This window comes from Lissotriton vulgaris, chromosome 2_1, assembly GCF_964263255.1.
Source record: "Lissotriton vulgaris chromosome 2_1, aLisVul1.2, whole genome shotgun sequence".
Classification (NCBI taxonomy): Eukaryota; Metazoa; Chordata; class Amphibia; order Caudata; family Salamandridae; genus Lissotriton; species Lissotriton vulgaris.
The window spans coordinates 1,886,038,124-1,886,051,139 of record NC_141687.1 but is presented as its reverse complement, the minus strand read 5'-3'; positions in this window follow the sequence as shown (position 1 = coordinate 1,886,051,139).

Sequence of the window (13,016 nt, the reverse complement as noted above, 5' to 3'; positions counted from 1 at the left end):
TGGGCACAGGTGGGGGCCTGTGGGCCTCCTGCACACATAATAAGAAGTGTCCTTGGGAGAGGGTGGTCCTGGGGCTTTTTTTTTATAAGACCCATATGCCCCCTTCTATTTTTACGATATACCCCTGGGACCTGGCTCACCTAGGGATTATTTAAAAGCAGATGTGGGTGCCCATGCTTGCTGGGTTTTTTTTTGCTGCACGGTTCACAAATATTGGGATTTTGTGGCATTTTTTTGTCTTTAGAAATGCTTTTTTGACCTTGCGTGGTCCTAGGGAGACTCCAAGATAAGTATTGGGGTTCAGGCTATTCCTGCCCTGCCCCTTTTTCCTTTTTTTTAAACTTTTATCTGGGACTCGGCTGACAGCCTAGTCCCAAGATGGCTGCCAACACTTCCTGGTTGGCAGCCAATCAGAGTTCTACATTTTCCTGCATGTGCTTGTGATTTTGTGGGAAATAATTGCGACCACAGATCTCATTAACGTTTTAAACCATTTATCAACAACTACTGAAAGAATTAACACCAAGCAACTGAAAGTATGATCTGGGTAAACAAATCTACCTTTCTGCCAAATTTGGCATAATTTCTTTCAGTGATTCATGCTGTAGGCATGTTGACAGGTCATATGGAAATTAACATTGCAAATGCACCCTATTGTGAACCACATCTTTCTCAGCCCCTACTTAATAAATCACCCCAAAACTTTTTGTATGCAACAAGATTCACCAGAGCACTGTTGTCGGAAACTTTGGTGAAGATTCATGAAAACATGGTCCTAACTAAAACTACCTACTGGTGACTGAATAATATATACAAACCCCCCACCTTACAAGGTATGACATTTGAATGGAGGTGGCGGAGCCCACTGGGGAAGTGAACTACAAAGGTCCATGTGGCGTATTTCAAACTGCAACTACCAGAATGCCACAGTGCGCCCACTGGGGCGGGACCGATATTGTGAATAAATTAAGTTCTTTGTTATCCGCCTCCTTTTCCTTCAGCCAGCCAGTGATCAAGAGCTACAAGCTCGAAACGCGTATGGCGCTTTGGGAGGGCTGTTACCTGCTGTGAAGCCGCACTACCTGTTAGGCTGTGAGCAGAGATCCTCCGTGTGTGGCGTTCTCTTCTGGGGCGACTCGATGATGTTCATGTTTGGCAGCTAGTCCGGCTGCGAGAATGCCCCACCGCATCCAGAGCGGGTCCTGAGTGTTCGGAGACGAGAACACCTGGGAACGGAGGTTGTCTGCATTACAGGGATTTACTGCGTGGTTTGGCATAAGGATTACAAACCCCCCACCTTACAAGGTATGACATTTGAATGGAGGCGGCGGAGCCCACTGGGGAAGTGAACTACAAAGGTCCATGTGGCGTATTTCAAACTGCAACTACCAGAATGCCACAGTGCGCACAGTGGGGCGGGACCGATATTTTGAATAAATTAAGTTCTTTGTTATCCGCCTCCTTTTCCTTCAGCCAGCCAGTGATCAAGAGCTACAAGCTCGAAACGTGTATGGCGCTTTGGGAGGGCTGTTACCTGCTGTGAAGCTGCGCTACCTGTTAGGCTGTGAGCAGAGATCCTCCGTGTGTGGCGTTCTCTTCTGGGGCGACTCGATGATGTTCATGTTTGGCAGCTAGTCCGGCTGCGAGAATGCCCCACCGCATCCAGAGCGGGTCCTGAGTGTTCGGAGACGAGAACACCTGGGAACGGAGGTTGCCTGCATTACAGGGATTTACTGCGTGGTTTGGCATAAGGATTACAAACCCCCCACCTTACAAGGTATGACATTTGAATGGAGGCGGCGGAGCCCACTGGGGAAGTGAACTACAAAGGTCCATGTGGCGTATTTCAAACTGCAACTACCAGAATGCCACAGTGCGCCCACTGGGGCAGGACCGATATTGTGAATAAATTAAGTTCTTTGTTATCCGCCTCCTTTTCCTTCAGCCAGCCAGTGATCAAGAGCTACAAGCTCGAAACGCGTATGGCGCTTTGAGAGGGCTGTTACCTGCTGTGAAGCCGCGCTACCTGTTAGGCTGTGAGCAGAGATCCTCCGTGTGTGGCGTTCTCTTCTGGGGCGACTCGATGATGTTCATGTTCGGCAGCTAGTCCGGCTGCGAGAATGCCCCACCGCATCCAGAGCGGGTCCTGAGTGTTCGGAGACGAGAACACCTGGGAACAGAGGTTGCCTGCATTACAGGGATTTACTGCGTGGTTTGGCATAAGGATTACAAACCCCCCACCTTACAAGGTATGACATTTGAATGGAGGCGGCGGAGCCCACTGGGGAAGTGAACTACAAAGGTCCATGTGGCGTATTTCAAACTGCAACTACCAGAATGCCACAGTGCGCCCACTGGGGCGGGACCGATATTGTGAATAAATTAAGTACTTTGTTATCCGCCTCCTTTTCCTTCAGCCAGCCAGTGATCAAGAGCTACAAGCTCGAAACGCGTATGGCGCTTTGGGAGGGCTGTTACCTGCTGTGAAGCCGCGCTACCTGTTAGGCTGTGAGCAGAGATCCTCCGTGTGTGGCGTTCTCTTCTGGGGCGACTCGATGATGTTCATGTTTGGCAGTTAGTCCGGCTGCGAGAATGCCCCACCGCATCCAGAGCGGGTCCTGAGTGTTCGGAGATGAAAACACCTGGGAACGGAGGTTGCCTGCATTACAGGGATTTACTGCATGGTTTGGCATAAGGATTACAAACCCCCCACCTTACAAGGTATGACATTTGAATGGAGGCGGCGGAGCCCACTGGGGAAGTGAACTACAAAGGTCCATGTGGCGTATTTCAAACTGCAACTACCAGAATGCCACAGTGCGCCCACTGGGTAGGCGTGGGCGGAAAATCCGTTCCGCTCGCGGATTTTGCGGATTTTCGGGAAATCCGCAATCCGCGAGATTTGCGAATTTCCCGCAAAATCCGCAAATCCGCGAGCAGCGGATTTTGCTCGCACTGCTCGCACTGTTAGCGTGAGTTCGCGCCCCGCGAATAAGTGCGAAATTGCAGAAATACGATCTTGGCAAAACTGAAAGTAACTACTTACCAGGTTCAAAAGTTCAGGCACATCATTAGTAGCCATTTCCTGCAGTGCTTCCTGAGGGGCCCCTCCAGAGTTCAGTTGCCAGTTGAAACTATTATGTGACCCTGCTCTGAACCTCAGAATAGTTACACATATGCCACAAAGGTCCTGAATTACAGCTAAGGGAGACAAGCAGGAGCCAGGCTGGAAGTTAAAATCCATTAATCAGCCCCTAATTCATTATTGTCAGTTGGGGCAGGGCAGGTGTTGTAACTAATTTTGCAACAATGAAAGCACTTAGCAAGTGCAAAAGATCACTAATCAGGGCGCACTAAGGAAGCAGGTGCCAGCTAAAAAAATATTCTGTGACACATTAATCAGCCCCAAATTAATTCAGGTCACTTGAGGCAGGGAAGGTGTGCTTTGCTTTGCCGAAAATAATGTACACTGGACAACCAGAGGGTGTAGTGATGAAACAGAGGGTGGCATGGGTGGGCCAGAGGGTGGCATGAGTAGTCAGAGAGTGGCAGTGGTGACAGAGAGTGGCAGTGATGAAGAAGAGTGTCCCAAACAGGCTGGACACGTAGAAACAACAAGTTCGCAAAACTTGCGACCCGACAGGTAAGTTCGCAAATTGCGAAATTGTAAAAACCCTCGCGAACTGGCAGAAACACGGGCGAACACAAAAAAAAAAAAAATCCGCAAATTCGCGGGAATTCGCGGATTTTGCGGATTGCGAATCCGCAAATCCGCAAAATTCGCGGATTGCCAATCCGCAAAATCCGCTCATGCTTACCACTGGGGCGGGACCGATATTGTGAATAAATTAAGTTCTTTGTTATCCGCCTCCTTTTCCTTCAGCCAGCCAGTGATCAAGAGCTACAAGCTCGAAACGCGTATGGCGCTTTGGGAGGGCTGTTACCTGCGGTGAAGCCGCGCTACCTGTTAGGCTGTGAGCAGAGATCCTCCGTGTGTGGCGTTCTCTTCTGGGGCGACTCAATGATGTTCATATATATATATATATATATATATATATATATATTACCTACTGGTGGTCGCGAGTAGGTAGTTATAGTTAGGATTCTTTTGAATAGGGAAATCGAAACATTCTATTGTGAATAACTTTGGCACCAGTGGAGGAATCTGCCTGAAAATTTCATCAAATTTGCCTCGCGGCGCTCCGCTCCTTCCCTGAATGTTTGGGGGGGATTCGTCAAGCGGGGGCCGAGATAAAAGGGGGGTCCCAAAACGTGTTTTCCCCATGTTAATTTCCATAGGGCGGTTGGACTCACTTTTAGCCCGAACGGCTGAATGGATTTCCACCAAACTTGGCAAAATTGTAGGGACTGGTAGCCCGATGTGCCTTTGCTATGTCTCAAGATATGTGCTCCAGTGGATTTTGAGTAATTTAGGTTAAAAAAAAAATATATATATCTATAAGCGCGCCCCGGTACGCGCACCGGATGCGCTACGCGAGTTCGCGAGCGGAGAGCTGATTGCCTCTCGGGTGTCTGTCAACATTCCAAACAGTCCGGAGCGGCCGCCATCTTGTGTCTCAGTAGGATCGAGACACAAGAGGTGGCAAAAACAAAGGGGGAAATGAGCAAAAGGGGGCAGGGTAGACCCCCCCTGACCCCCTAGGTTTGATGTGGGGGCCATAGAAAAAAATTTTTGGTCGATTTTCGCCGGGGGAGCACCCGGTACGCGCACCGGGGAGCGTACCGGGGAGCGTACCTTGGGTAAAACCCAGTGAAACAGTAAAATAATCATTTAAAGTGCTTATAGGTAGGGTAGCTCTGAATAGAGTTGTTGTGTTGTACACCGTCTCCTCTGTAGATACTTCTCTGTAGATATCTTGCATGTTGTTACATATGTTATTGTGGTATATGGAATCCATACCATAGTCTGTCAGGAAAGAAGAAATAGATCCTTTAAGCCCTCCCTGAGAAGGCCTAGGGGATGATGGGTAGTCTACCCTGCTCCCTTATGATGTTTTCAAGTATTACATTTTACTCTCTTCTGAATCTACACAAAATTGGCGGTGATATGGTGCATTAGAGACAGAGAGTGAGAGAAAGGAGGCAGGAGATGAAAAAGAGATGTCAAATACACATTGGAGATAATATAGTGGGAGAAAGGAAGTAACTATGAGCAAACTTATTATGTAACACAGAAAAGTTGCACAGTATACTATATGTATCACTTTATATTATAATCACTTTGGTACTATTTCATGAATTACATATAATAATGAATAATGTCTCAAACAATTTGTAAATATTAAATATACATTTATTGTTCTGATTTTTCAAAATTTAAAAGAACTTCCAACATTAGATCATCTGGAATCTCCTCATTTTGATTCAATGATTCTATTGTTTCAACACTGTCAAGTAATTGTTGGTCCAGAGACTGATCCATAAAGTCCAAGTCATCCATATCTTCCTCAGGATTGTTCTCAACAACCCACCCGCGCACTTGGCCTTAAATGGCGACCGTGCGACGCAGGTGAGTGTGACCCACTTGTGGGACACCCCCGCGCCGCACGGCCACCAGCTGCTGCATGTGCCCCCTGCCTGCCCTCTGCCGCTGCTGCCTCGCCTGCCGGCTGCCGCCGCTGCGAGTGTTGCTTTGCCTTGTTTTGACGAAATCTTTGTGCTTGACTGTTTACCTCCGTGTAACCCTCGTTTTCCCCGCGTTTTTTTTTCTCTAATTTGTGCCTGTATTTTTGCTTTTGCCTTGTTTTGACGAAATCTTTGTGCTTGACTGTTTACCTCCGTGTAACCCTCGTTTTCCCCGCGTTTTTTCGCTAATTTGTGCCTGTATTTTTGCTCTTTTTCGTGTTTTCTCTCCTTCCTTGTTGTCCGCCTACCGCGCCGCCCCCGCCCTCCCTTCCCGCCACCGCCGCTTGTCCCCGCCCCTTTTCTCTTCTGTAACCCTCCCCGCTCCCGCCTCCCAGCTGCCCCGCCCACCCGCGCACTTGGCCTTAAATGGCGACCGTGCGACGCAGGTGAGTGTGACCCACTTGTGGGACACCCCCGCGCCGCACGGCCACCAGCTGCTGCGTGTGCCCCCTGCCTGCCCTCTGCCGCTGCTGCCTCGCCTGCCGGCTGCCGCCGCTGCGAGTGTTGCTTTGCCTTGTTTTGACGAAATCTTTGTGCTTGACTGTTTACCTCCGTGTAACCCTCGTTTTCCCCGCGTTTTTTTTCGCTAATTTGTGCCTGTATTTTTGCTTTTGCCTTGTTTTGACGAAATCTTTGTGCTTGACTGTTTACCTCCGTGTAACCCTCGTTTTCCCCGCGTTTTTTCGCTAATTTGTGCCTGTATTTTTGCTCTTTTTCGTGTTTTCTCTCCTTCCTTGTTGTCCGCCTACCGCGCCGCCCCCCGCCCTCCCTTCCCGCCACCGCCGCTTGTCCCCGCCCCTTTTCTCTTCTGTAACCCTCCCCGCTCCCGCCTCCCAGCTGCCCCGCCCACCCGCGCACTTCGCCTTAAATGGCGACCGTGCGAACGCGCAGCGGTCACGCGCAGCGGGCGCGCCGATTGTGCGCCGAAGGCGCGCCAAAGGTAAGCCCGTCTGCGCCCGTCCGCGACCGGATCGCGACCAGCGCCAGGACCCCTGGACCTCGAAGATCTCGACCGACCCGCCTGACGTACTCAGCCGCCACCCTCATCGCACTCAACACCGGCCGACTCCCAGAATGCCACCAAGCCACTCCAAGACGCAGCCACGGACCGTTCAGCTGCCACGCCTGCAAGTTCTCCTGCAGCCGGACCAGCACCGCACCAGCACCTGCCAAGCCGAACACCAGCAGTACCCACCTCAAGTGCATCCTGCTCAACACCCGCTCCGTCCACAGACACGCCATCGAACTCTGGAACCTCCTAGACGCCACAGCCCCTGACGTTGCCTTCCTCACGGAGACCTGGATGAACGCCTCTTCAGCCCCCGACATCGCCATCGCTATCCCTGAGGGCTACAAGATCGTCCGGAGGGACCGAAACGCCAACCAGATGGGAGGAGGCATCGCCATCGTCCACAGGAGCACCATCCGTCTCACAACCAGCACCGACAACACCCTGACCAGCGCCGAACACCTGCATTTCCAGATCCACACCAACCCGAACACCACCCTCAGAGGCACCCTGATCTACCGACCCCCTGGACCACGCACACAATTCAGCGAGGACATCACCGACTTCGTCAGCCCGCATGCCCTCCCCTCCGCTGACTACATCCTCCTGGGAGACCTCAACTTCCATCTGGAGAACAACAACGACCGCAACACCAGCACCCTGCTCGACAACCTCGCCAACCTGGGACTCAAGCAACTGGTGTCCACCCCCACCCACCTCGCCGGACACACACTCGACGCCGTCTTCTCATCCAGCACAGACATCGACTTCAACCACGCCACAGAGCTCCAATGGACGGACCACAGCTGCGTCCACTTCACCTTCAAGAGAACGACGACCCACCACCACCAGCAACAGGCCGCCCGCAGAAGCTGGAACAAGATCACAGCAGACCAGCTCGCCACCTCCCTGAGCCAGCACCCACCTGCCAGCTCAGCGGACCCCAGCCAGGCCGCCGACAACCTCACGAAGTGGATCACCATCTGCGCGGACGAGCTCGCCCCGCTGAGGTCCCCGCCCAGCAGACCCAGCAGCAAGAAGGCCCCTTGGTTCACCAACGAACTCAAGAGCTCCAAGAAGAACTGCAGAGCCCTCGAGAAAGTCTGGAAAAGGGAACCAACACCGGACAACAGGACCTCCTACAAACTTGCCACCCGGAAACACCACCAGCTGATCCGCACCGCCAAGAGAACAGCATTCAAGGACCGGCTGGACAACAACGCACACAACAGCAAGGAACTCTTCAACATCGTGAAAGAGCTTTCCAACCCCAGCGCAGGAAACAACGACATCTCCCCATCGCAAGACCTCTGCAACTCCCTCGCCTCATACTTCCACAACAAGATCACGGACATACACAGCAGCTTCAACAACCAACCAACGCACACCACGACCGACCAGCCACCCCCCCCCACCACCACCCTCCACGCCTGGACCCCGATCAGCACCGAAGACACCATCCGCACGATGAACTCCATCCACTCCGGATCACCAACCGACCCCTGCCCTCACCACGTCTTCAACAAGGCCGACGCGGTCATCGCACCCCACCTGCGAGACATCATTAACACATCCTTCAACTCCGCCATCTTCCCTGAAAGCTGGAAACACGCCGAACTTAGCGCTCTACTCAAGAAACCAACAGCGGACCCCACCGACCTCAAGAATTACCGCCCCATCTCGCTTCTCCCGTTTCCAGCCAAAGTCATCGAGAAGACCGTCAACAAGCAGATGGCCGCCTTCCTCGAGACGAACGGATCCCTCGACCCCTCACAGTCCGGCTTCCGAGCCAAACACAGCACCGAGACCGCCCTCATCGCCGCCACCGATGACATCCGAGCCCTGATGGACAATGGAGAAACAGCGGCCCTCATCCTCCTAGACCTCTCCGCGGCATTCGACACGGTCTGCCACCGCACCCTAATACGGCGCCTCAGCAACATCGGAATCCAGGACAAGGCGCTGGAATGGATCATCTCCTTCCTCGACGGAAGAACACAGCGAGTCCGCCTACCACCGTACAAGTCAGAGGCCTCCGAAGTCATCTGCGGCGTCCCTCAAGGATCATCTCTGAGCCCCACCCTCTTCAACGTCTACATGAGCCCCCTCGCGGCCATCGTACGCAAACACCACCTCAGCATCATCTCCTACGCCGACGACACCCAGCTGATCCTCTCCCTGACCAACAACCCCGCCGCCGCCAGAGCCAACCTGCACGAAGGGATGAAAGAGGTAGCCGAGTGGATGACGACCAGCCGCCTGAAACTGAACTCGGACAAGACGGAGGTCCTCATCCTGGGCTCCTCACCCTCCGCCTGGGACGACTCCTGGTGGCCCCCCGCCCTGGGCACCGCACCCAAACCAACGGACCATGCACGAAACCTGGGCTTCATCCTGGACTCCTCCCTCTCCATGACCAGGCAAGTCAACAGCGTCTCCTCGGCGTGCTTCAACATCCTACGCATGCTACGGAAGATCTTCTGGTGGATCCCCACAGAGACCAGGAAGACCGTCACCCAGGCCCTCGTCACCAGCCGACTGGACTACGGCAACGCCCTCTACGCCGGGACCACCGCCAAGCTCCAGAAGAGACTCCAGCGGATCCAAAACGCCTCAGCCAGACTCATCCTCGACATCCCACGATCCAGCCACATCTCCGGACATCTGAGAGACCTTCACTGGCTCCCCATCAACAAGAGAATCACCTTCCGCCTCCTCACCCACGCACACAAAGCCCTACACGACCAAGGCCCGATCTACCTCAACAACCGAGTCAACTTCTACGCTCCCAAACGCCACCTCCGATCAGCCAACCACGCCCTCGCCGCCGTCCCCCGCATCCGAAGAGCGACTACAGGAGGAAGGTCCTTCTCCTACCTGGCCGCCAAGACCTGGAACTCCCTCCCGTCCGACCTACGCCTGACCCAAGACCACCTCTCCTTCAGGAAGAAGCTGAAGACCTGGCTGTTCGAGCAGTAGCGGCACCCCCACCCCCAGCGCCTTGAGACCCTACGGGGATGTAGCGCGCTCTATAAGTGTGATTGATTGATTGATTGAACAACAATTTTGAAAGAAATATTAATTTTGTCTTGTTTTCCTTCCATTTTCTTGCTGTAAATTGCATAAAAAAATAATGATATCAGTAGAGTTAGGGCACTGTTGGGTTTAAGTTCAGACAGGTACTTTTGAGTTTTTAACAGTGAAGTTATCTTTGGGCAGTGTGTGGTTTCAGGCAGGAAGTAGAACTATTAAGAAGTGCATGTGATGAAGCCTAAGTAAATTCATAATTATACCAGAGAAGCCTAACTCAATCCATAACTATAACAGAGAAGCCTATCTCAATCTATAACTATTACATAGGGACAGTATATAACTATCAGAAAACGTTTTCCCAAATTAACTTAAAGTGCACAACCTAGTTCCCCTTCCAAATTAACAACTTACCTTTGTGAAAGCAGTTGAATTTTTCAGTGAAAATCCTTTTCAAATGTACCTCAGGTAGTACTAGTCAAAATGGCTGTGTTTCCCTCTCATTTTTCATATATATTCATGTACTTAACCAATCAAATGTCAGCACATAAAAGTACAAAATGTAAGTAACATTTTAATTGGTTGTAAATTCCCACACTTTCATATGTGTTTTTGTCATGTAATTTACCTCAGGATATTTAGACAGGGCTACAGCCTAAATGGTTCAATTGAATACCACCAAATTTGGGAAAATGGTAGGGACTGCTATGTAATAGGGCCTATTCTATATTTGGTGAAAGTGTCTCCAGTGTTTTTTATGTAAATTAACTTCCCACATTTTTTGGGGAGCGCTTACCGGTGCGCGCTCCGGTACACGCACCGGGAGCGCTACGGGAGTCCGCCATCTTGTGTTTCGGTACAATTGAGACACAAGATGGAGGGCAAACAACATTGGGAATGGGTATAAGGGGGCACGGTAGACAGCCCCTGACCCCCTAGGTTTTCTGAGGGAGGCTTCGGAGGCCTATATAGGCCAAAAAAACATTTTCGTGGGGGGAGCGCCCGGTACGCGCACCGGGGAGCGCACGGAGGAGCGTACCGGGGAGCGTACTTTGGTGAAAAATAGTGAAAAAAGTTAGAGTTAGAGTAAAATAATCATTTTGAGTGATCAGAGGTAAGCATGGGCGGAAAATCCGTTACACTCGTGGATTTTGCGGATTTTCGGTAAATTCGCGATCCGCGAACGCACGCGAATTTACCGAAAATCCGCAAATTCGCACGCAGCGGATTTTTTTTTCTTGGTGATACAATTTTGCGGCGTGCGGTGTAAGTTCGCAATTGCGAACATGTAGGTCCTGCGGGCAGCAACAATCTAGCACTCGCGAAATTACAAAATTTGCAATTCTGCACAAGAAATCCACTAGCAAGCAGCATAGACCTTCTGAAAATGATAATTTTTATCAGAATAACTCCTCAGGTTGACATTTGCCTGCCCTTTTTTGGATTTGAGGCCTTTTGACTTTCTTTGGATCACTTTTGGATTAGAAATAAACTTTCACAGGTAAGTTTGTTTGTGGCATTACATTTGCTGTTCTGCAGAAAAATGAGTTTTGCTAAACTAAAAGCACTCAGCAGGTGCAAAAGTTCAAATTCATCATTAGTAACCATTCCCTGTAGTGCTTCCTGACTGGGGCCCCTCCAGAGTTCAGTTGCTAGTTGCAACAATTGTATGACCCTGCTCTGACCCTCACAGCCGATCATAGAATAGCTACAAGTAGGCCACAAAGGTCCTGGAAAAAAAATTGCACTGCAACAGAAAGCAAATTACAGATAAGGAAGCAGATGCCAGACTGGAATTTTAAAACAGGGACACATTAATAAATCAACCCCAAATTAATTCATGTCAGTTGAAGCAGGGCAGGTGTGCTTGCTTTTTCCCCCCATAATCAACAGTGATGATGATGACCCAGAGGGTGGCATTGATGTACCAGAGGGTGGCATGGGTGAAACAGAGGGTGGCAGTGTTGAAACAGAGGGTGCTGTGAACCTGTGATGATGAACCAGACGTAGAAACAACATAGTCGCGACCGTTGCGTGCCGACAAGTAAGTTCGCAAACGCGAACTGGTACAAAATCCTCGCGAACTGGCAGAAACACTTGCGAACACTATAAAAAAGGAAAAATCTGCATATTCGCGAGAATTCGTGGATTTTGCGGATTGCGAGTTCGCAAATACGCAAATTCGCGAACGCCAGATTCACAAAATTCGCCCATGCTTAATCAGAGGTAGGGTAGCCCTGAAAAGAGCTTTTGGGTTCTGTGTCTGATTTAGGTAGGTTCCAATGCACAGTCTTAAATTCAGGAGGAATATTCTATTCCCCTCATCTGAGAAATGCACACCATCTCCTCTGTAGATATCTTGCATGTTGTAACACAAGTTATTGTTGTATATTGAACCCATTCCATAGTCTCTCATGTAAGCAGAAACAGATTTATTCACATGTTTCCGTGCTTTCTCAATTTGTGGACAAAATTGGTTGGACCACTTCCATTTCTGTCTTTGGCATATATTGGAATATACCAAGGCAGTTTGTGGAAAAAGTGCCATCAATTGCCCAAAGGTGTCCTTTAAAGCATTTCCAGACCTACCCCAGTCAAAGTGCCTAGGTCATTTCCACCACAGTGCACAATTAACAAGTCAGGGTGAGGCAGATGCAAAAAGGTTTTCACCAATGGTATCAATTGGTGACATCTCAATCCTCTCTGGCCAATCCACTTGATGTCCACAGTTGGTAAATCAAGGTTCTGAAAATTTCTGATAGCTGCATACCTTTGAGCCCAGTGGATGTAGATATGTCCAATAATCCAGACAGAATACATGGTGAGAGGAGATTCTGGTGCAGTCATATGAAGTGTGGGAATGAAATGGCAGTTGGAACAGTAAGAGTTTACAAAAATAAATATGTGGAGTTTCAGTGCTCTTGAATCACAAGCAATGATTGGTTGGTTTAGATAGTTGAAAACTGTAAGTTAGGGTGCATGGTTCTGTTCTGCGAAAGAAGTAATTTGAATGGATAAGAAAAAGTCACTTAAAGAAACATTGCCCCGGATAAGCTGTTGTATTTAGAGGTCAAACATCCTTGCTGAGTTTATTTGCAACATTGTAAAATAAACTTTTGAACCTGAGAGGTCAGTGAGGAGGGAGTTGCTATGGTAACAGGCAGAAAGGGTTGAGGGGGGAAGGTTGTTGGTTTGAAAATAGTGAGGGAAGAGTTTTAATTGGTTGACAAAAGAGATATGTGTGTAGAATTATAGGTTTTCTGTGCCAGTCGTGGTTGCAGTGTCTGGAGTGCATACCTTTTGCTCTGCTAATGAAATATTGGTGTGTGTG